The sequence below is a fragment of the Balaenoptera ricei genome, chromosome 4 (assembly GCF_028023285.1).
Source record: "Balaenoptera ricei isolate mBalRic1 chromosome 4, mBalRic1.hap2, whole genome shotgun sequence".
NCBI lineage: Eukaryota > Metazoa > Chordata > Mammalia > Artiodactyla > Balaenopteridae > Balaenoptera > Balaenoptera ricei.
Genome location: NC_082642.1, coordinates 156899730 through 156924466, shown reverse-complemented (window position 1 = coordinate 156924466; position 24737 = coordinate 156899730). Strand labels below are relative to the sequence as shown.

At 41.1% G+C, this 24737-nt stretch overlaps 1 protein-coding gene and 1 non-coding gene across 2 annotated transcripts in view; both read left to right on the top strand.

The window, feature by feature from the left end:
* The window catches only part of DSCAM (DS cell adhesion molecule), a 740935-nt gene that overhangs the window by 229636 nt on the left and 486562 nt on the right, over positions 1-24737 (top strand). The window lies entirely within an intron of this gene.
* LOC132365652 (U6 spliceosomal RNA) lies at positions 10696-10798 on the top strand. The gene has a single exon (XR_009503175.1). It is a non-coding gene; the product is annotated as a U6 spliceosomal RNA (small nuclear RNA).

Below are 24737 nucleotides of genomic sequence, written 5' to 3'. Positions count from 1 at the left end.
TGCCCCAATGTCCTCTATGCTGCCATTTCAAGTCCAGCCTTACCCTGTAGTTAAATTTTATGATTTTATGATTGGCATACAGGATTATTAGTTACAGAAATTTGCTTTAGAAACAAATTGAGGACTGTATAGATATTGAGAGGCCAGGCTCCTTTCTGCAGTGATCAATGTATTCCCATGAAAGTTGGGTTTCAAGCACGGGTCTTTGTCCACGCTCTGTCTGCCTTCCTGGCAAATACCTACTGCTGAGCTGCTGGGAACACCTGGCTACACCCCTGGGTGTGTGTGTGCCTTTTTGCATCACCTGGAAACTGGTTGGAAATGCAGACTCTCAGGCCCCTTCCCAGATCTCCTGCGTCAGAATCCACATTAACAATCTCAGGTGGTTCTTACACACACTCAAGTTTGAGAAGCTGGTCTAAAACATCCTTGTCCTTCAGTTCAACCTTGGGATGGCAGTTTCCGAATGTTTCCTCCTAGGATGCAGATTTGTCATTCTCGTTAACCAACTTTGCCTCTGTGATATTGGACAATCAAACACAACCCTCTCATTTCATCTGTCACTACTGATGAGAGGTGCATGGGGTTATTTTCCCTTTAACATTAAATAAGGAAAAATAAACCCTCTCTGAAATCATCCATGTTCCTTGCTATTGTACTGACATACTGAAAAAAAAAAGTGTAGACATATTAATACTTTTAATAATAATAATTTTTAATATAAGCCTTTGTAAGCATGTTTCTTTAACATTTAATAGAATTTCCTCATGAATCTAATGGGCTCCAATACTTCCCATCTCTGTGTCCCTTTTTGTGTTCTCATACCTGTGGATCATCAGTCACCAAGATGGGTTTTGACAGTTCCGGGTTCACAGTTCCCACCTCCAGAGCATCCCTTGGACCACAAGGACCCAGACACTGGTATCTGTGAAAACCTTCTCCAGGGTTTCTGGAGATGTGCATGTGTGGGGCCTGTTAACCTGACTTTGCAGAGCCCCTGTCTCTTCTTTGAGTGATGGGGATGGAATGTGAGCTAGTTACACTGATGGATGTCAGAGCACTTCACGAACTGCCCAGGGTTCCTCACATTGCCACGGGCACCCTTTGCTTTTTCCTTCCATTCTATAACTCTTGCTAATTCCTCAGATCCGGGCTTTTCCCAGCACCTCCCTAACCCTATTGCCAGCATTTCTGAGATGGGAGTTGGTTTTGTTCCTTGTCATTATAACAGTCCAGCTTCATGTCTAGAGCTAAATCCAAATTGTCTTTCATCTGACTTACAGACAGATTTGCAAAATACATGTAATTTGTTTATTCCCCAGACCCGACCCAGCGACCTCTAACTCACATTGAGGGCTTTGAGCTGGAGCTGTTGGTGGCACAGTTGAGCTCGGTCCAAACCCCCACAGAACATCCAGGAAAGGAACCAACCAGCGGGTTCATGGGACAAAAATCAAATATCCTGTGCTCCTTTTCTTACGGGTTTCAACATGACACACAGAGGCAGTGGGGATCAAGTTGCAGGTCTTTCTCTGAATGATATAGATTGTTTTTCCCTTCAGTTTTCTTGAGGCATAATTCCATCCACATCAGCAATTTTGCCTTGTTTCTTAATGCATAGTAATCTTGCCTTTCCAGTGAGATTTCTTTCATCACGAAATTTTACTCCCTTTGATATATTTTTTTACATTTTATTTATTTATTTTTATTTATGGCTGTGTTGGGTCTTCGTTTCTGTGCGAGGGCTTTCTCTAGTTGTGGCAAGTGGGGGCCACTCTTCATCGCGGTGCGTGGGCCTCTCACTATCGCGGCCTCTCTTGTTGCGGAGCACAGGCTCCAGACGCGCAGGCTCAGTAGTTGTGGCTCACGGGCCTAGTTGCTCCGCGGCATGTGGGATCTTCCCAGACCAGGGCTCGAACTCGTGTCCCCTGCATTGGCAGGCAGATTCTCAACCACTGCGCCACCAGGGAAGCCCCTCCCTTTGATATTTTACAGTCCTTTTCTTGCCAAACTCAGAGTGATAGCCGATGGTCAAACTCTGAGATGCTGGGCACTCAGTGCTCAGTGACCTGACCTTGCTGACATGAGCCCCAAATATTGCGGCACTACAGAGGATCCTTGGTCCCCAGGCCACGTGGGCCTATAGGCACCTTCAAGAATGGAATGGAGGTAGGACTGTGAGAAGATGAGAACATGGGGGATTTTTTTGTTTTTTAAGTTGGTGATTTTCCTTCACAAACGGAATGATTTTCTTCTGTTTAAAGAAGGCTTTTGCTCCATCATTGACCGCGTTCTTGGGTTACACAGCATCATACCAAGTAAGAAGATGGAGACCACGTCAGCCAACATTTCTGGAATTTAGCTCCATCATTTGCAACACAAGGTGACACACCCAGAACACTCTATATCCTGCCTTCCATGCATTATACGAGAACTCATTCATCATACGGGCACAGGAGCACAGTTCTTCTGAGAGTATCCAATCATTACATTGGTTTCATTGACAATTTGGGAAAGACTCAAGGAATTTTCTTCAGAGCCAGTTGGCTGACCAAGAGGAAATTCACATTTTTAAAAACTAAGATATTCTCTCCCTCTTTGCACTTTTCTGTTTTCTCCTGCCTGTTCCCCTGGTTGCTCTGAGGACCCTCAGCGTTGCAGTGGTGTTGGGAGAAGACCACCACCGGGGACAGCTGAGGCAGGTGTAGGGTGTAGTGGAAGAAAGGAGGGTGGATGAAGTGCCTACTTCCTTCACGGGTCATGCCCAGAAGCATTTTCCTGTCTGACGGTTCATTTGTGGCCTTTAATTCTGAAACTTGATATGCCGCAAATGGGAGTTGAATTGCCAAACGTTAAACCCAGCCTGGAATGGTTAGTATAATCTGTTCTCAACCTAGAAACCAGCGAGGGGTTTGGATGGTACAGTGTGTACTTGCCCCAAATAGCCTTTTGTCTCGCTGGCTGGACCCATTACGTGCCATTGCTTTCCATTTATAAAATGGGTCTGTTCTCAACCTAGAAACCAGTGAGGGCTTTGGATGGTACAGTGTGTACCTGCCCCAAATAGCCTTTTGTCTCGCTGGCTGGACCCATTATGTGCCATTGCTTTCCATTTATAAAATGGGTCTTTTGGGGCTTCCCGGGTGGTTCAGTGGTTAATAATCCACCTGCCAATGCAGGGGACTTGGGTTCGAGCCCTGGTCCGGGAAGATCCCACATGCCGCGGAGCAACTGAGCCCATGCGCCACAACTACTGAGCCTGCGCTCTACAGCCCGTGAGCCACAACTACTGAAGCCTGCGTGCCTAGAGCCCGTGCTCGGCAACAAGAGAACCCACAACAATGAGAAGCCCGCTCACCACAACGAAGAGTAGCCCCTGCTCACCGCAACTAGAGAAAGCCCACGCGCAGCAACAAAGACCCAGTGCAGCCAAAAATAAGATAAATAAAATAAATAAATTTATTAAAAAAAAATGGGTCTCTTGGAAAATACAGTACTGGTTTCATAGACATCCTTTTACGATGCCATCTTGTACTTTTCTGAATTCTTCAGTGGATTGTCTTCAGTAGTTCATCAATAGTCAGTTGTCCTTGGTCTTGTCTTTCTTATTGCTTTCTAAAATTTTGTGGTAAATTTAATTAAATTCTCCCATCTATTCATGATTTTAATAGTCTGCTCCATTGCTCAGATATCAGTGCACAGTCTATATTAAGGTTATCCCGGGACTTCCTTGGTGGCGCAGTGGTTAAGAATCCACCTGCCAATGCAGGGGACACGGGTTCAAGCCCTGGTCCGGGAAGATCCCATATGCTGCGGAGCAACTAAGCCCGTGTGCCACAACTACTGAGCCTGCGCTCTAGAGCCCGTGAGCCACAACTACTGAGCCTGCATGTTGCAACTACTGAAGCCCACGTGCCTAGAGCCCATGCTCTGCAGCAAGAGAAGCCACCGCAATGAGAAGCCCGCGCACCACAACGAAGAGTAGCCCCTGCTCGCCACAACTAGAGAAAGCCCGCGCGCAGCAACAAAGGCCCAATGCAGCCAAAATAAATAAATAAATATTTTTTAAAAAAGGTTATCCCTTTGCTTACTTAAGGATTATCACTCTGTTATACCTATTGTTCCATCTGGCCCAGGGTTCTGCTCATTTGTGTGTTTTCGCAAATCTAGAGTACTTTGTTCTGAATGCTGACATTTTGCTTTCAGTTAGGCCATGTTCAGAACATCATTTCGACTTCTAGTAAGTATTTATGAGTAAGGCCTCATGTTGTCTAACCAGAGTTTCATTTTCTCTGGATCTTATCTTTATGTGCATGAGGTATGTGCAGAATCCCAATGACTGGAAATCTCTGAAATATTTATTACGTGTGTCCATATCTATTTCTCCAAATTGCTATCTCTCCTCCTGTGCTTAATGGTGCATTTTAAAAACACTTTCTGGATATTGTTACCAAGGTCATATGTTTACTACAAGTATGTTTATGACATATAACCTAACAATGTTTTGTTCTTGCCCTTCTTGCTGGAAATATTATCTTGGGTTCTGAATCTGGAGTGTGCATGCATGAGAGTATGTGTTTCTTTGTGTGTTTTATACCATTTTGGCACTAAAAAATACCTACAAACTGAAAGTTGTGGTGAACATATTTGATATAGGTCCTTTCTGAGGTCTGCCTTTTGAATAACATTCTCATTATTTAAACACAATTGTGCATGCTGGTTCATCTCTTCTTGCTGATATCTGACAGGAAGATTTGGATTTAGGTATAAATTCAGCCATCAGGATATACACATCAGAACTGGCTTATGAATGAGTTACTTTGTGGGGTTTTATTACATATAGTCCCCAGGACTATCGAGCCAATCCAAGGAGGGCTTAATCAGGTACTATTAAAAACTGGAATTAGGACCTAATCCTAAACCACAGAATGACATTTATCTAAAGTAATTACCTTGTGACTCAAACACATTTCAGTAGCATTTGCTAATCTCACAAGCATATGGGATCAGGGAATTAAAAATAAGAAGCAGGTCAAATAAATGTGACTCTGGAAGTGAAAATATATCTGACTGAGTTACTTGTTTATATTTTTAAAGGAAAAATGGAAAGAAATACATCTTACTAATATGAAGAGGTCATTATTAAACTTTAAAAGAGAATAAGACTAAACTAGTACTAGCTATGAATTACCAATTTGAAATGCCTTTCCATCTGTTTCAAGGTGAGACCTGTGCATTCAGATTCTAGTGGACCCTGCAAGGCTTCGGCGCCAGGCGGGCCCACCTAACAGTGGGAAAATATCCTGTGCCAGGCGGACAAAACTAGAAAGTCACATTTTGGAAAGAGTGAAGGAAAGTTTAAATGCTGACTTGACCCTTCTTTGTACTTCTCTCCCCATTCCAGCTCCCCTTACACTCACAGCTGGGAGAAACTGTGAAAGTTGCTGTAGTTTTAGGATTATAAGTTTTGAACTGAGACACCCCTGAGTGTGAAACATGGTTTCCCCACTAACTAGCTGGGCGAACTTAGCTGTGCTGTTTGACATCCCTGAGCCTCTGTTCCCGCACCTGTAAAACAGGGATGATGTCCTTACCTCACTGCTGGGAGAGTAAAGATATAAACAGGTGTTGTGTGGGCACTTCTGGCTCAGAGCTTGACACAAAGCCCTGTAACCCAGACGGCTTCCAAGCAGTAGCCGTGCGCGAGTCTGGCAGAGGGTGGCCTCCGGGTGTTAAGCCAGACACTAGACTTCCTGCCCCTGCCTGAAGTGGCAGGGCACCCCCTGAGCTTTGAGAGAAGGCGAAGTGCTACTTTCTTCGTTTGGAGGATTCTCTTATGATTTAGCCATAGCAGTGTCTCCTCCCTCATTCCTGTTTGTGGTTTGTGCTTGTTGAGATTCTTTCCTACAGTGTTAGTCTTTTTAAAAATGTAACTTTTGTTTCATTTTAATTTCTTGTTTTTTATTTTATGTCTTTTTTTTCTGATTTTTTGAGTTTGCTTTATTCTTCTAGCTCATGGAACTGAATTTTTGGCTGATTTGTTTTCAGTCTTTCTCTTTTAAAAGGAAATACATTTCAAGCTATAAATTTCTCTCTAATGAGCACTGTAGCTCCACTCTACAAGACTTTTTAAAAAATACACAGTTGATTATTTTCAGTAGGTCGTGTAAGCATATTTATATTTCCTTGAATTTCTGGCATATTTGGTATTTTCATTTATCAATGTTTTTGATTCTCCTGCTACCCTACCGAACTTTCCTGCTGTTTGATAGATTGCTAGCATTCTTTATTTCTTCTATTGGTGTGGAAGTTACAAATTCTGTTTCTATTCTTTGTTGTCAACCATGACTTTGACGTGTACCCTCACATACAAAACTTAAAGTTAATGAGCTTGTCTACCCTTCTCCTGAACTTGACTTCTTTAATTCCGATCTCTTTCTTCTACTTTTCATGCTGCTTTGTCTAGAATCTTAATTATGCCTTACTTTTAACAGCCCTGTTCATCTTTTTAAAGTTAATATTTATTTGGATTTACCAATATATGCATAGAGTTCTTATCATTGCTTCTGGTAGCCTGGTAGCATTGTCTGAATAGTAAAGATCTGGTAAGGCATAGACGCTAACCAGTCGGGACAGAGTCCTGACCAATCGGAAGGCGCATGGCTGAGGATGCTAAGCTCACTGGCTGAGGCCCACCTGTTACTGCAGGACATGTTTCCTTCCTGATGAAATATAATCTTCAGTAGTTTCTCCAGTAAGGGTCTAAGAGTAGTAAGTTCTCTCTTTCTTCTTATATCTCAAAAGAACTTTGTCATGCTTCGTTTTTGACTGGTAACCTAGCTGGATATAGAATTCTATATTGACATTTACTTTCCTTCAGAATTTCTGTGATACCTCCTTATGACTTTCTCCCGTATTTCATTGCCAATGAGCAGTCTGCTGTCATTTTATTTGTCCTTACTCTGCTAGTAATCTGTCTTTTTCTCTCTGGTAGGTTTTAATATTTTTCTCTGTCTCGGTGGTGGTCTATAGTTTCATCTAGTTAAGAGTTTTTTAAATATTTATTCTGCTTGGCTTATATTTCTGGAATCTGAAGATTCATGTTGTTCATCAGTTCTGGGATTTCCTTCAGGTTTTATCTCTTCAAATATTGTCTCTCTCATTGTCTTCTTCCAGGAATCCTATTAAAAGTGCTTTGGAATTTGTTATTCTTTTCTGTTTCTTTTAACTTCTCTTTTACGTGGTCTAACTCTTTACTTCTCTGTGTTGCTCTTTGGGGGATTCATCATATCTTTTTTCTGCACTCTTCCTTTTTCCTCTATGTCTAGTCTAAAGTTTGTTTAGTTTTCGTTTGTGTGGGGTCAGTTTCAGAGGATTCTGGGACTCTCATTCTGTGGCACACGATGGTTATTGGTCTAACAGAGACTCTTTCCCTTTTTGTTCTGTTTATTTCCTTTTATTCCTATTGCCCACCTCCTCGAGGATGACCCCTCCCACCATTTGAAATGTGCTAATATGTTGTGTGCATTTTTGTAGGTATGTTTTACACTGTATATTATTGTTTTATGCAAATGTTGGTTTTAATTTACATAATCAAAGGGTGTTATACATCTTTTAATTTTCATGAACACTATGTGTTTGGAATTCTCCCACTTTGCTATGTGTAAATTGAATTCCTTGTACCTAGCAGCTGCATTGTAGTCAATGATTTGTATTCATCACATTTTATGAATCCACTTCCTCAGAGATGGGCATCCAGATTATCTTCAAGATCCCACCAACACAAATATTACTATCATTCAATCCAAAATACCTTCTATTTTTCCTTATGGATTTTCTTCAGGCCGTCACCTACTTAGAAATGTGTTGTTTAATTTCCTACTAGTTGAGTATTTTTAAAGTTATCTTATGACTATTAATTTCAATGTTAATGTTGTTTTCAGAGAACATACTTTGAATTATTATAACTTGAATAATTGAGGGATTTTTAATGTCCAAGAATTTGATTTATCTTGGTTAATGTTCCATGTGCTCTTGGCAAGAATCTGTATTACACAGTTGTTGAGTGGAGTGTTCTTTAAGTGTTAATTATGTTAAATTGATTTATAGTGTTAATCAAATATTCTATATTTTATTCAAGTTTTGGTCCACTTGTTTTATTAGTCATAAGGAGAAGCATGTTAAAATCTCCCATTGTGAATTTGAGCTTTCTTTAAAAAAAGAAAAATCTGTCAATTTTGGCACCATATGTTTTGAAGCTATTTTGTTAGGGTGCATTTAAATTTAGGTTAGTTACTCATTCTTGGTGAAGTGACTATTAACATTATGAAATACTCCTCTTTATCTTTGATGTTACTATTTGTCTTGAATTGCACTAAGTCTGGTATGAACAATGCCATCTAGATTTATGATGCACAGTGGTTGGATAGTATGTTGCTTTTTAACATTTCATTTTCAACCATCTGTTTCTTTATGTTCTAAGTGTATTTCTTGTAAAATGCATTCATTTGGATCTTGTTTATTTATCTCGTCTTTAAGTGGCATTTAGTCTATTCATATTTAATGTAATTATCAACATAACTTGTGTTTAGATCTTTCATATTGGTGTATGTTTCTCTTTTTAATTCCCTGACTTATTTTGAGTGACCAAGTAATTATTTAATTCTATTAACTTTTTAAATATACATTTTTTATTATTTTTTCAGGGTCACTAGGAATTACAATGTGTATCTTTAACTTACCACAGTTCAATTTCCAATTATATCAAACTCTTTACAAAATGTAGGAACGCCATGATTACATGTATAATTCCATTTATCCCCCTCTCTCTCCTTGTGCTCTTTTATTCCTCTGTGTTCTATGAACCCTACAACATGTTGCTACCATTTTTGCTTTGAACAATTGTAGCTTAAATCTGTATATGTTATATGTATTACACAAACATAGATATGTGTCTGTACACACAAACATACATGTATTAAAAATAATAAATAGGTCCCCTTTTTTACCTATATTTTGCACTTTCTATGGTTTTCTTTTTCTTTCCTGCAGACTTGAGCTTCTATCTGGAATCATATATTTCACCCTGAAGAAGTTCTTTTAGCATTTGTTGTAGCACAGGTTTTCTGGCTACAAAATCTGAGATTTTCTTTGGCTGAACTTGTCTTAATTTACCTTTCATTTTTGATGTAAACCTTGGTTAGGTATAGAATTTTATATTAACAGCTTTTTAAAAAAAATTATTTTGACACTTTGAAAACTCTTTTTCGCTCTGAGAAATTCAGCCATCACTCTTTTCATGCTTTCCTTGCATATGACCTGGCTGGGTTTTTTGGGCTACTTTTAAGATTTTCTTTCCATTTTTGATTTTCAGCAGTTTGCCTCTGATGTGATAGGTGTGATTTTTAAAATTATTTTTTAAAGGCTTATCATGTTTATGGTTTGCTGAGCTTCTTGGATATGTGTATTGATATATTTCATCAATTTCAAATTTAGTGACTATTATCTCTTAAAATAATTTTTTTCCTATATCTCTTCTAACCTCTGGGACTCCAGTTATTTATATTGCTTGAGAGTATGTTAATGTGTCTTGGATACTTTGTTTTATTTTATTTTTTTACTTTTTATTCTCTATCTACTGTCAAGATAGTGTCTATTGGCCTGCCTTTGATTTCACTGATTCTTTACTCTGCTGTGTCCAAGTCTGCTAATAAGCTTATGCATTCTTCCTCTCTGACATCACATACTTTGATTCTGATAGTTCCGTTTGATTTTCCTTTCTACTGTTTCCATTTATGTGCTGAAATTCCTCATCTGCTCATATTTGTTGTCATCATTTTCTTCTAGACCCTTCATCATAGATACTTTGGAATTCCTGAGTGATAATTCAGACATCTGGGTCATTGCTATATTTATTTCTGTGAACTGTTTCCTCTTTTAAATGTAGACCCCTTTTACTCACTTCTTTGTGCATCTTGTGATTTTTTTATTTTATGCTGAACATTGTGTTGGGATAAGACATATTCACCTCCTGAGAAGATGTGCCCCCTGTCAGGCTGACGGTGTGAGGTTGAGTCAATCTAACATGTAGCTGAGCTATCTCTGGACTCTGTTGCAGAGTTGGAATCTTAAGTTAGATTCAGTTCACCAAAACTTCACACGTTGTGAAGGTGGGTTTGAAACTTTGCCTTTGGAGAGCTTGGGATCAGAGCACCAGCCACACACTCTTTAGATCTTTGTGCATTGCAAGGCCAGCTACGAGCTTTCCAAACCATAGCAATGCTCTTTCTGCTTTACAGCCTGCCTGCCAGCATTTTGAGTTTCTGGTGCATTCTCTTTGCTCTCTAGACCCATTCCTGGCTTTCTGCACCTGGGGGTATCTCTTTCTGCCTTTGGGCACTCTCCTCAGCCTTTGTACTTGGTGAATGTCCATGGATCTTTGTAGCGATTCATCTCAGCTCTCCTGTTCTCCCAGCTTTTGGCATTTATTTTGTTCCTGAATATATTCTTGCCTTCTTACTTTCCTACCATAAGCCTCCTTTTTTTATTTCTTAGTTATGTATTAACAAATAGTCTATGTTCATTCTAGAATATATGAATATTCTATATTCATTTAAATTTATGATACCTTGCTATATTGATATCTTCAACTCAGTTTGGGAAAAAAAGGGAAGCATAAAAAACAAAGAAGCATGCTTGCTTTGGCAGCACATATACTAAAATTGGAACCATACAGAGAAGATTAGCATGGCCCCTGCTCAAGGAAGACACACAAATTCGTGAAGCATTCCATGTTTTTAATAGACCCACAGACATAGAAAACAAACTTATGGTTACCAAAGGGGAAAGTGGGGGGGGGGATAAATTAGGAGTTTGGGATTAACAGATATACACTGCTATATATAAAATAGGTAACCAACAAGGACCTACTGTAGAGCACAGGGAACTATACTCAATATTTTGTAATAACCTATAAGGGGAAAGGATCTGAAAAAGAATGTGTGTATATATATATATATGTATATATATATATATATATATATATATATGTATATATATGTATATATTCTTTTATATATGTATAACCGAATCACTTTGCTGTACACCTGAAACTAACACAACATTGTAAATCAACTATACTTCAATAAAAGAAATAAAAGAAAAAGAAGAAGAAAAAAACAAAGAAGCAAATAAATGGGAAAAAAGTCCTAAGTTTCATAAACCTTACCTAAATAGATTTCTCATTTATACAGAACTTAAGCTTATGAATGAAATTATATAACTCTGGTGCAAGGTGAGTGTATCATTCAGGGTCCACTAGAGAAACAGAACCAGTAGGAAATAGATAGATGATAGATAGAGATGTATTTCAAGGAATTAGCTCACACAATTATGCAGTTGGGGTGAGTGAGTCTGAAATCCATAAGGCAAGCCATCAGGACAGGCTGGAAACTCTGGGGCAGGATCTGATACTGCAGTCCACAGGCAGAATTTCTTCTTCAGGGAAAGCTCATTTCTGCTTTAAGTTCTTTCAAGTTCTTTGATTAGATTGTGCTGACCCAGATTATCCAGGGTAATCTCCTTTACTTAAAGTCAACTGATTGTTGATGTTTACCACATCTACAAAATACCTTCCCGGTAACACCTACACTAGTGTTTGACTGAATATCTGGGTGCTACAGCCTACCTCTAAGTTGACACGGAAAACTGTCTATCACAGTAGGTAAGGGCATATTCTACAATGTGGTACAGTATGTGTTAAGGAATAAACATTAAGGAAGAAAATAGATGTAAGTGAGAAAATGAAAGGGTTCCTTATCTGTTCATCATCCCACAGAAATGCAGGCTGGGGTTGGGTATTCTCCACAGTGCTTGGGTCTGTCGTTCGAGGAACCTCTCTGCATATCGTGATGCTCCTTTCTTGTAAGCCTGAGAGAAATCCTACTAAACATTCTGTCTGGGTTTAGTAGGCATTGGCTGCTACTGGAATTGTCTGAGAGAGCCAGCTGCCCAGCACCTGGAGACCCCCAGGCCCATGGGAAGGTGTAGCCCCTTCTGTCAGGGGGAAGAAGCCTCACTCAGATGCAGCCCTTATGCCAGCAGAAACAGGGACCCTGCTTCCAGTTGGCCCCTTATCCAGGCTACCCTGAGTGAACTCCTGGGGGCCCTTTCAGATCATTCTGTTCACTGCATCAGAACAGTCTACAGGGTATACATCAAAATGTTAATAGAAGGCATTTTGCTTTGGCAAGATGCAATTATGTGATCATGGTTCTTTTTTTTTTTTTTTTCTATCTTTCTGTATTTACAGAAGTTTTTACAATGTGAATATATTAATTTTATAATAAAAATCAATACAATGAATAACATTTTGAATAAAAATGGAAATGAGTTGATATGTCATAAGGAAGAAAATAAGATTCTTAATATGTTTTCCTTTTCCATGCATCTCCGCCTGTAATTACCATAAGCATCTCCCTGAATGTACAGCCTGGAGTGTCTGTGTGATAGCAGTGGTCCACAGGGACAACAAAGGATTCCCTAAAGCTTGGGAGAGCTCCCCTTTGTGGGAAATGGGATAGTTTGTACATTCAGAATATTGGAAATGGTTAATCCAAAGTCATGGTCTTTTTTTCAACTAGACCGGCCAATCTTAATGAAAAAAAATATTTGAATCATATCCTAAAGCACCTTGTGCCTTAATAAAATTAGCTCAGTAACTTTGCTACTATGCTCTCTCTGTTCTTCTTGCTTTATGAGAAACTGTCAGATTGGTATAAAATTTAGATGAGAAATTGTGGCACGTGAAGAAGAATTTGAAAGGGGAAGAAGGGGGTGGTACACATACATTCTGCATCCCTTGCTGTACACTTTAGTCAAAAATAGTTTATATATCAGAAGTGGGAAAAGATGAACAGACAGAAAAAATATTAGGCTGCACTACTAGGAATACGGAAACAGAACAGGACCCTATGAGGCCTTCCCAGGAGAGAACCCCCTCCCCCATGCCTCCCTCTGCCTGCCTTCTGTCTGTAGAAAAACTTTAGCCAGAGGATAAGTTTAATCAGAGAAATAAGAAAATGCAGAAACAAAGGAAAAGCAAACAGGACAAAGTTTAGTCATTAAGCAAAGTCAAGGACGTGTAGTTTCTCCTCAAGGGCTATAGATAATATTCTGAGCCATATTTTTTGAGCTGTTTTGTAAATACTGAACCCCCCCACCAGGTGGAAGAAGTTAACTACCTGATGACCAGACTGTAACCATGGCATAGGTGCCACAATTCTGAGAACTGACATCAAAGAAATGGGAACAAACTGACCCTGGAACTGAAGACTAACTGTACCTAAAACAATCAAGATGACACTGATCAGACCACCGCTGGCCAATTTCAAGGGGACCGTCAGAGCTGCCTGTGCTGTTTCTGCACGCAGCCCCCTCCCTCTGTTTGTACACCCCTGAAACTCCCCTTTAAAAGCTCTTGCTCACTGATCGGCAAGGTGGGGGAGTCAGCCTTTGGACATGAACTTGCCCTCTCCCCCAGTTGCCAGCCTGTGAAATAAAACAACTTTTCCTTTCTGCCAACACTTGCCTCTCAGGTATTGTCTTGTGAGCAGCGAGCAGCCAGACCTGAGTTCTGTAACAGTACTAGATCAAGAGTTGTAGTTTGTACAGAGAAAATTCTCATAGAATATACCCAAAATATCCTGAAGACTGATTTTTTTTTTTTTAAAACACTGATTTTTTTAATTATTATTATTATTATTTTTGGCTGTGTTGGGTCTTCGTTTCTGTGCGAGGGCTTTCTCTAGTTGCGGCCACTCTTCATCGCGGTGCGCGGGCCTCTTACTATCGCGGCCTCTCTTGTTGTGGGGCACAGGCTCCAGACGCGCGGGCTCAGTAGTTGTGGCTCACGGGCTTAGTTGCTCTGCAGCATGTGGGATCTTCCCGGACCAGGGCTCGAACCCGTGTCCCCTGCATCGGCAGGCAGATTCTCAACCACTGCGCCACCAGGGAAGCCCCCTGAAGGCTGAATTTTAATGTTTTTCAAACCAGTGTTTCTGATCATTTTCAAATCAATTTAATTAACAAGTAATATTCATGTAGTGCTTATATTGTGCCTGAAAAGTGTCAGGAATAATAATACAGTAGTAAACAGAACATACTAAGGCTTGCCCTGGTAGAGCTAAATGTTCCAGTGAGGACAGACAGATGATGGACATAATAAGTCAGTTACTTCCATGTCCTGGCTATTGTAAATAGTGCTGCAATGAATATTGGGGTGCATGTATCTTTTTGAATTATGGCTTTCTCAAGGTATATGCCCAGGAATGGGATTGCTGGGTCATATGATAGTTCTATTTTTAGTATTTTAAGGAACCTCCATACTGTTCTCCATGGTCGCTGCACCAATTTACATTCCCACCGACAGTGTAAGAGGGTTCCCTTTTCTCCACACCCTCTCCAGTGTTTATTGTTTGTAGATTTTTTGATGATGGCCATCTGACCGGTGTGAGGTGATACCTCATTGTAGTTTTGATTTGCATTTCTCTAATAATTAGTGATGTTGAGCATCTTTTCATGTGTTTGTTGGCCATCTGTGTGTCTTCTTTGGAGAAATGTCTATTTAGGTCTTCTCCCATTTTTTGATTGGGTTGTTTGTTTTTTTGATATTGAGCTGCATGAACTGGTTGTATATTTTGGAGATTAATCCCTTGTTGGTTGCTTCATCCGGAGGGAAATCCAAGGAAGAGGGACTACATCTATATATGTGGCTGATTCACTTCACTGCACAGCAGAAACTGACACTGTAAAGCAACTGTACTCCAATTAAAAAAAAAAAAAAAGAGGATTTAAGATCAAACTGAGTTCAAAATCCAAAAAAAAAGTCAGTTACAAAATATGTGAAAAGCAATAATTAAGATAGGGATGGATGGGGAGGTGGAGTGTGGTATAAAATGAGAATTACTATAAGAGACAAAATAAAGACCCTACTTGGTTCATTCCCTGAAGTGGGAAGTCTTTGGTTTAACCTACTTCATAGTGGGCAACTGATGAAATTGACTCCAATGTCATGAGTCCTACTTAGTCTGGGTGCCCTGGTTCAGTGTTACAGAGCAACCAAGGAGAGACTTCTGTGGTCTTGCCACTCTTAGGGTTCACTGACCTTGAGAGCCGATTCTAGTTTCATTCCTATTTGACGGGGAGAGGAGAAACAGAAACAAGAGCCCTAAGTATGTCTTAGCAACACAGACCTGGGCATTAAGAAGTGAGCTGCCTTGTGCACGGTCAATGCAGTTCATGGGTGCTGAAAGATTAGAATGCTGGCATGAGTGACCCCGAAGCCAGGGCCAATTTATCCCCTAGTACGATAGGCACAGTGTCTAGGGCCACTATAATTTTAGGATCCCATGAAAATATTTTAAATTCTTTCCAAATCAGAAGAAAAAATGAACATAATCCAGCCCAGATTGCATTTGTCTTAATACTGCTAGTCATAAAATATAATTTTAAACAATTTTTTTGAAGGAAAGACCCATGAATGTCTTAACGTGGCTCTGCCCACAGGCCCGTGCCTTTCATAGTAATATTGCCAACACCCCCTCCTTCTGTTTTGTTGTTGTTTGGCATTTCTCCTTGTCACTGAAGGAAAGATGCTTATGCGCTTCGAATGGGGTTGTCAACCCACACCCATGCCCACCCTTCTTGTGTGACATAAACAGATGCCTATAGAGGAGCCAGGAGGCCAAGATTGTCACCTTGCACAGTTCCCAGCACTAGGTAGCGCTGTGACGCTTAGCTCTTAAATGAGTGAGTGAATGAATAAATGAAGGAATGCTTGAGTTAATGAATGAGTGAATACTTTCATGAATGACTGAATGAGTAAATGAATTAACAAATGCTTGAGTGAGTGAATGAGTGAATTCTTGAGTGAATGAATGGGTGAGTAAATGAATGGATGCCTATGTTGGTGGTGATGTTATTTCCTTTTCTCTTTAGCTGACTTTTTTTTTTTTTTCAGAGAAGTGTGGCATCAACACCACCGAATGTTTCAGACAATGATGTTGTTTTAAAAGCATTCTGTGCCACATAATGCGTGCTGTCTTGAACTAAAAGGAGAATTAGAAATCATTTGGAATTCAGTTAAAGATAAATTTGCTAAATCCAGTCCGTGATAAATTCAAGTTACTTTGGAGCAGTAAAGAATGTGTTGGATGGTGGGCAGCTCGGTCGAAAGCCAAACTGTGATGAACTCAGGCCTTGAGAACCAGTGGTTACCTAGAGAGCCTTCAACTATTTAGGTGTAGTTGAGGGTCACAGGTCCAGCGGTTGCTGTCTTTTAATGTAGAGCAGGTTACATGGGACTCCCTTGATTACGTTCTTAAGATTCCGTCCTGTTACTTTTCATCTTTTCCTTTCTCTGTGTGATGAAGTGTTAAGCTATGCTGGGCTGTGGCATCCTGCCACCATCTCAGGAAATATTCCCAGAGAGGACTGGCTCTTCCTGAGCTGCAGTTTCCCAGCATCAACGGTGCCAAATGCTTCTGCACTGTCTCCTGAAGCACATGCTTATGGCAGGCTAATTGGAAAACCCTGAACCATGAAATTTAGGACAATAATAACATATGTGAAAGTGGGAGAAGGATGAAAGTGAAATGATCTGTTTAGTGTGGGGGGTGGGAAATAGAACTGGGTTTCAGTCAGGACTTCAACGTCTACCCTTTTGGTTTGAGAATTCACATTTTAGCTGTATTTTTGTGTCGCTTTTTATGAAGCTTCTGTTAGCTGATGTGCAAAGTTTACGTGAAAGGATGCATATATTGTAGGTATCTGTGTCAGGGATGGGGGACGTGTGTGTGGAACGGACAGGAGGTATAAGGGTCCAGTTGTCCAATATAAGGCTGGAACCTAGAGTTTTGGAGGAAGACCTTTATGGATCCCTAAATATAGCTGAACTTGATTCATTAGGAGGTGTTTTCCCTCTCTTAAAGTTGAATCTTGCCTTTTAATGTAATGTTAAAGAAAAATGTGAGCTGGAACCACGAGCCCTTCCACAGATGCAGGAATCAGGCTGCTGATTTTACACATCTTGAAGACCTCAAGGCACTGACTGCAAACGTATGGTTGTTGATAATTCAGAAGCCGTTCACAAGGTAGGGACAGCAGTTGAGTTTTGTGGAAATAAATCCCAATTTAAATCTGATATGTTACTTACCCCAGCTGTTCCTCACGAGGGGCTTATCTCTGTGGTGACAGTGTCATGAGGCTTCTCCATAACATGATAGCATCTCAACATTCTTTTGTTGGGATTGACATCCAACAGACTGCTGAAATCCTGGGTAGTCTGGAGCCAGCTAAAAGACCTGGGACCACCACTCTGACCACTGAGAGTTTATTATGTGGCTACAAGTGGCTTCTTCTCCTCTACATAAGGGTAGAACGTCCTCTTTGTTCTGTTCAGCGTCTTCTTATCTAATTGCCCCCAATGCTGGGAAACTCTCCCGTGCTACAAGCCTCACTGACCACGTGGGTCATTCAGACATAGATGCCCCGCATCCCTGGGGCACTGGAACAGGTGTGGCCCAAGAGGAGAAGCTTGTACCTTGGCTGGCAGAGGAGAGCATGCGTGCAAAGGCTACAGTCCTTCTTTGTACCTGTGTCTTTGCTTGTAGTCTTAGCAACATTATTACAGGACAGCAAGGGACCAGATCAATACGGTGCATCTTGTAGGCACACAGATTTTCCTTAAGGCCAAGTAATTTCTCATGCTAATTCTGAATTAGAATAAGCTCACATGTATTATGGATAAAATGTTGTTTCACACGTTTTTAAGTCAGACACAAAGCTTCAAGAAATGTGGGACCCATGAGGGGACAGTTGGGGCTCTGCCCTTTCAGGTTCCCGTCACTATTTCAGAGCTGTGAGTCTTCTACGGTGTCTCAGCCTTTTTGTGTCTCTCTCTTTTCCTCTTCCTGCCAAAGTCAACCTTCTTCTTTTCTCACTGTATCAGGGCTTCTACTACCTCCGACCTCCATCCACCCTCCTTTCAGCTTCTACCTGCTCCATGTCAGCTGAGAGCCTTTGTAAATCACCCATGGAGTCTCCCCAGGGAGAGGGTCTGCTATTCACATGCCACACAGGGCACAGCCTCCCACCCCCCAGGCCAGCCTCAAGCCCAAACAGCTGTGGCCAAGGAGGTGAGTCACAGAGTACAAAACATGACCCTTCAGAAGGAAAACCTGTGGGGGCAGGATCATGGCATCTTTCTGAACTTCTCAGACAGGGGTGGAGGGGCTACAGGCCCTACGGTGTAGTCTGACCGTTGAAGTCAGCTCCCTTTTCCCTCCTCAGGGGCCATTTCTCTCTCTCTGTCCTGTGCAGGTTTTAATATCACCCCTCCTTTCACTGCCAACGTAGGCTCTGGGTCTCACCCTCAAATAAGCCTTGAGGACCCAGTGCTTTGGTTCCACATGAAAACCGGCAGAGAGTCACATGCTTTAGGGGACAGGAGAGCTTCCTTGAGTGGAGATAGCGTGGGGAGGTTGGGTACAGCCCAGCATTTAGGAGCCTGGCCTCAGGAAAAAGATCAACCAGAAACGGGTCGACAGGTGTGCGCTTGGGTAATTTATTCCACTGCTCTGAGGTTATTTCTAAAATAGAGACAAGAATGCACACAATGATAGAAAAAGTAACAATACCAGTGGCTCCCAACACTATCAAGTCCAACTTCCCTTTTGATAACAAACATGTTGTATAAACTCTTCACTTCCTGAAGTGAAATTTATAAGTAATGTTACCTACCTACCCACACACCTGGTCTGCATTCCTAGTGAGTCAATGCAGAGGGCAAACCTCCAGCCTCTTGTGCCTGAGCATATATGTAGTGAAATACAGATTTTATTAAAAACTGATTTTTGTTAATCCTGTCTTTAGATTATTATTAATTCAATATATTGAGTTTTTAATAGCTTTTATTCAAGCTTGATTTACATATCATAAAATTCACCCATTTGACATGTACAATTCAATGTTTAGTATATTTACAGAGTTGTGAAACCTCCACCAAAATCTAATTTTAAAACATTTCCATTAGCCCAAAAAGAAATCCCATGTCCATTAGCAGTCATTCCACATTTCTACCCCAACTTTAGGCAGCCACTAATCTACTTTCTTACAGAATTGCCTTTTTTGGGCATTTCATGTGAATGGAGTCATATAGTATTTGTGATCTTTTATGTCTGTTGTTTTTCACTTATCAAAATGCTTTTGAGGTTGTATCAATACTTTGTTCCTTTTTATTGTTAAATAATATTCCCCTGTGTGCATATATCACATTTTGTTTAACCATTCATGAATTATAAATGGTGGTGCTACTAATACTTGGATACAAGTCTTTTACTGATGTTTAAACATTCCATGGGTAGGGAAGTGATATTATCTATTATTTTCAGGAGGGCCATTGGTGTCTTTAAAAGGGTGGAAGACTCTGAGTGAAGTTCCGAGCTAAGAAAACATACAACCACAACCTTCCTCTAGTTGACAGACTAGTCATGTTCTTGAAAAATTCAGTAGGCATTAGAACTGGGTGAAAAATACTCCTATTTGTAAGCTAAGTAGAATTAGACTCTAGGTTCTGATAATGGCAAACAAGTTTATCATCTATGTGAACAAACAAAAGGCTTGTGAGACTTGGAGGGATTATTCACCACGTGGGATTGGCCTGCACATTTAGGACATCAAGAATCCCCACTTCTCTCCAGCCTCTGCAACCCCGCAGGGCTCCAGTCGTAATGGAAACACACAGTCCCCATAGGTTTTCAGAATGGCCCGAGGATGGACCCTCCCCACTGAAACTGTGCAGACAGAACCCACACGATCGGACATTCATTGACCATTGTATATGTGCTCATCGGTCAGCAGGCTCCCTCCATGGGGTCTAGACGGCGGTCCCGGGAACGAGGGCAGGCTTACAGAGCGGGGCAGAGTGGCTCAGGGTGCCCTGTTCCGTCAGCGGCGGGGCTGGCGTGGTGCTGGGGAGGTACTCGGTGCCGTCCCAGAGTATGTGCCCGAGACCAGGACAAAGGAAAGCCGGCAGCGCTGATGGAGAGGTAGCAGGAGGAAGATGGTGGTGGGAGATGAACTGAATAAATAAGGCAGCTCTGCCTGTTCACTCTAGCTTGTTTCTGTGCAAAATCAGAACCGTTTCCCCAGATTTACTTCCTCAGCCTCCGTGAAGAACTTAGATGAGACAAATTTACCATTGTTTTCATTGCTGTTCCTCTTGGGGAAATTCATGCTTGGTAATTTCTTTTTTCCTGCAGATGGTCTGTTTTCACCCTAAAGCCCTTTGTTTCCAGTAACTGTGTGCTTCCCTCTAATACAAGGTTTCAAGGGGGAAAACTGCCAAAAATATTTTACAGTGATCGCTTTTTTTCATATTTGGGAAGGCTGACCAAATACGTGTATTGTGGTCATCGTTCAGTTTGAAAACAGGGCAGAGGGTAGTGTTGATGGATGGGAAGGCTGAGGCTCAGGGACTTCGGTCCTCGTCTCAGGCAGCGACCCAGCCTCAGCATTACAACCTCAGCTTTTCCTTCTTCCTCCCGAACTCTCCATTAGGAGGCTATTTTTGCTTTGGTTTTCCTGTTCTTATAGCTCTGCTTCTAAACATGCAACTGAAAACCGGGAGTTACTGAATCAGCTACAGGTGTTCCTTCACTAAGAAATTTTATAATGTGTATATTATATATTTTTTTCGAAATCAAGGCAATATCATTGGTCTGGTAGAAGTTTGCCAATTTCTGGTGGTCTTTCATTGCTTCTCTACCATGTGTTCGTAGATTGCATGGTTTCAGGTGACTAACCGTCCTGGTCATCCAGGGACAGAGGAGGTAATCAGCACGCTTGACTTTCAGCATAAAAACCTGGACAGTCCTGGGCAAGCCCAGATGGTTAGCCACCCTCTTAAGTGGTCCCGGTTTGCAAGAATACCCTGGCAGTGTTGCCATTGGGAGATGCAACAGCCCTCCATGACAGTGGGCTCTTCCACTCTGTGTGAGCTTTGCTCGGGGAGAAGTCAGCCTGCCTCGCTGCCCATCAGTCACTGCCTTCATCAGCCAGACACTGGACACGCTTTCTTGTACCATCTCTCTCCTGTCGGTTGGTTTTCTGCGTGTGGGCTGCAGACGTCCCAGCGCTGTCACCTCCATAGTCATTTTTTTAGGGCAGTAAAGAATGAGTTTCTGTGTGTATTACAGTGCAGGATCACTTCCCTTGACCCTTTTCAGGCTGTCGAGGTGACCTCGGCAGCACCGGGTAGTAAAACACAAGGCTTCGGCCTCACACACTCAGACACATAGTGGAGTGCCGGGTTTCAGATCTGTGTAATTTTGTGTAATTATAGTCAATTGCTCACTCAATCTCTGATGACTTTCTAATGAGCTGTTATTTTCAGAGGTAGTGGAAAAATCAGTTCAGGAAGAGCTGATGATGTGAGGGAAATAAATAAGGGAGTGACTGGTGAAGAATTAGAAGAAAGCCCGTTGCTCACCTTTCTCGGAGCAAGTGCTGTGTTTGGGGAGGGGGCACTATGTGACACTGGAGGACCTGGGAAAGAAGAAGATTATGTTACAGGAGTTGAACACACCCTTCATAAAGAGAGGCCAGCATATGGACAGATGGCTAGGTTCGTTTAATCTTTGAAGAAGTCAGCAAAGTCTTCTATTATGTAAAGACTTTATGTTTTAGAGCAGTTCTAGGTTCACTCGAAATTGAGAAGAAGGTACAGAGAGTTGCCGTATACCCTCTGCTGCCAGACGTGCGCAGCTGCTCCCCGCGCCCCCCATCAGCAATCCCCACCAGAGTGACGCATTCGCCACGGTCAGTGAGCCGACATCAGCCCATCGTCACCACCCAGAGTCCGTAGTTGACACTGCCGTTCAGTCTTGGTGCTGTACCTTCTGTGGGTTTGGAAAATGGTACAATAACAGGTTTCCACCATTATAGTATCGTAAAGAGTAGTTTCAGTGCCCTAAAATCCTCTATCTCCCCCCATTTCATCCCTCCCTTCCCTCACCCCCAACTGCTGGCCACCACTAATCTTTTTTACTGTCTCCATAATTCTGCCTTTTCCAGAATGTCATAGAGTTGAAATCATACAGTGCATAGTCTTTTAAGATTGGTTTCTTTCATTTAATAACATGCATTTAAGTTTCGTCTGTGTCTTTTCATAGCTTTATAGTTGTTTCCTTTTTATCACTAAATAATATTCCATGGCCCAGATGTACCACAGTTTATTTATCCCTTCCCCTGAAGGATATGTTGATGGCTTCCAAGTTTGGCAGTTATGATTGAAGTCACTTTTAAATAATGAAAAATATGTAAATTGAACAGTTTAGACAGTGAAATATTCTAGATGTTATTTTAAAATTTGAAATATACACAAAGCCTCCCCCCGCCCCATCCAGGCTCCCTTAGTACTTTTGCTACCAGTTCTTTTAATCCCTGAAGCAATTTCAGTAACTGCCTGTACATGCCTTCTCATCTCCAAGAATGGAAACAACTACTTTGCCCATTTGCTTTTGTCATTATTATACTTCATGAAATAGTGTCATAGTGAGATCTGTGATTGAACTAAGATTTGAGAAAAGAGAGAGAAAGAGAGAGACAGACAGAGAAGAAAACCATCTCCCTGTGAGAAACCTTCACAAATCCCATATAAGTTGTAAACCATTTGGAGAAAAGCCAGAGGAAGTAGACGAAATGACTTGTCATTTCACCAAACAAAAGCTGAAGGGTGACCATATAAATGGTCAAATGGCAGCCCTGAAAGCAGTGATCTGTCACTGTGTAAACAGAGTGAGCTGAAAGACTTAAACAAAAACAGCGTGGTTTACTTTCTTCCTAAGAACTTTCTGCCTGTGAGAAAACGATGGAATGACATGTATTCAACATGTGCATGTGAACACACTTTTTGTAGGTTATGCTTTCTAGGGATTTGTGTACCCCTGAGAAGAACTGTTGCATGTGGGATATGTTGCCACCAGGGGGCTCTGGGTGCCCGCATATTTAGTCTCAATGACTGGGTTTCCATTGTTGACTGGTGATCATCACCTTTTGCTCAGGTCATTAGACAGGCGTGGAAATGAGGGTCACACCACCTAGGCTATAGCCCAGCTCCTTATCAATCCAAAATCTGGATCCTGAGCTATTATTCTATACTGTTCAATCTACTGCTGGCAATATCAAAGTTGGCCATTTCAGGTTTTTCTTTCTTTCCCCACAGTAGCATTTATCACTGTTAACCCATGACCCCTAGTGTAATCCCCACAAACAAGGAGGACTTAGTATAATATTAACAATGGGTAGAGAACACCCACGTCTTCACCTGGTTCAGTATGGGGTAGGTGTCAGCCTCAAGGTGCTTGTAGATGTTCACAGGAATGCAGGGTCATGGAATCTAGCCAGGAACTTCCAGATCATACTCTCCAGTTCCCCACCCGGTGTAGGAGTTCCCCGAAGAGCCACTTTGCCCACCTGACTGCTTGTCTTCCTGTCCTGCTCTGGGGTTTTCTAGGCATCTCCTACTTCACAGGCAATTTATTCCATCAGTGGACACAAGATCCTTCCTTGTGTTGAGGCAATGTATGTGGACTCCCTGTGAATTCTGCCAGTTGATTTTGATATATTCTCATCTAACTGTTCTAAGAGTAATAGTGGATGAGAATTTGGCAAAAAGTGTTGCGTTTAAAAAAAAAGGAAAATTTTCAAAGCACAAAGACAGCCTTTATAGGGAGTCACAAAATGCTGAACTATCTTTGTGCTGTTCTATTTCAGTGGACATAGTAATAAGGTGACTTTTGTATGACTCGTATGTCCTGAATAATTGATATTTTATGCTTGCAAATTTTTGTGCGTTGTGTGAATGAGACCATCAGGCCCCAGAACTACAACATGAACTTCTGATGAGTTCTGTTTCTCCGCCCCCAATCGGTGGAATTTTCATCATTTTCTTTTATGTGCACTTCCTACTGTTACCCACAAAGAAAAAGGTATCAACTCACAATGCCATCTATACTTTATATAATATATAAATGGAAAGAACAAGAACCAGAAATTTCAGGTGAATTCTTATATATACAGTTGACCCTTGAACAACATGGGTTTCAACTGTGTAGGTCCACTGATGCACATATTTTTTTCAATAGTAAATACTACAGTGCTACACAATCCATGGTTGGTTGAGCCTGTGGATGTGGAACCTCAGATCCAGAGGGCCAACCATAAGTTATACTCGAATTTTGGACCACGCAGAGGGTCAGGGTCCCTAACCCTGCATTGTTCAAGGGTCAACTGTATATTTTTCTTATTCTCTTAGCAATGAACTAATTTGTCAGTGGGCCACAGGAGAAATAAAGGAAAAATAATAGTAATTAAAAGGAATATTTTAGTATGGTTTCCAAAAACAGTTATTTCAAGTGATTCTAATTTGTTTTGGTGGTGTGAGGTAGATGATAAATACTTTTCTTTTCTTGACTATATACTGATATCCAGAGACAAGGGTAACAGATTGTCAGTTGTTGCCTTTATTAAAAGAAAATCATGGATGGACTTAGAGATTATCGTACAAAGTAAGTCAGACAGAGAAAGACAAATGTTATATAATATCAGTTATATGTGGAATCTAAAAATGATACAAATGAACGTATTTACAAAAGAGGAAAAAACTCACAGACATAGAA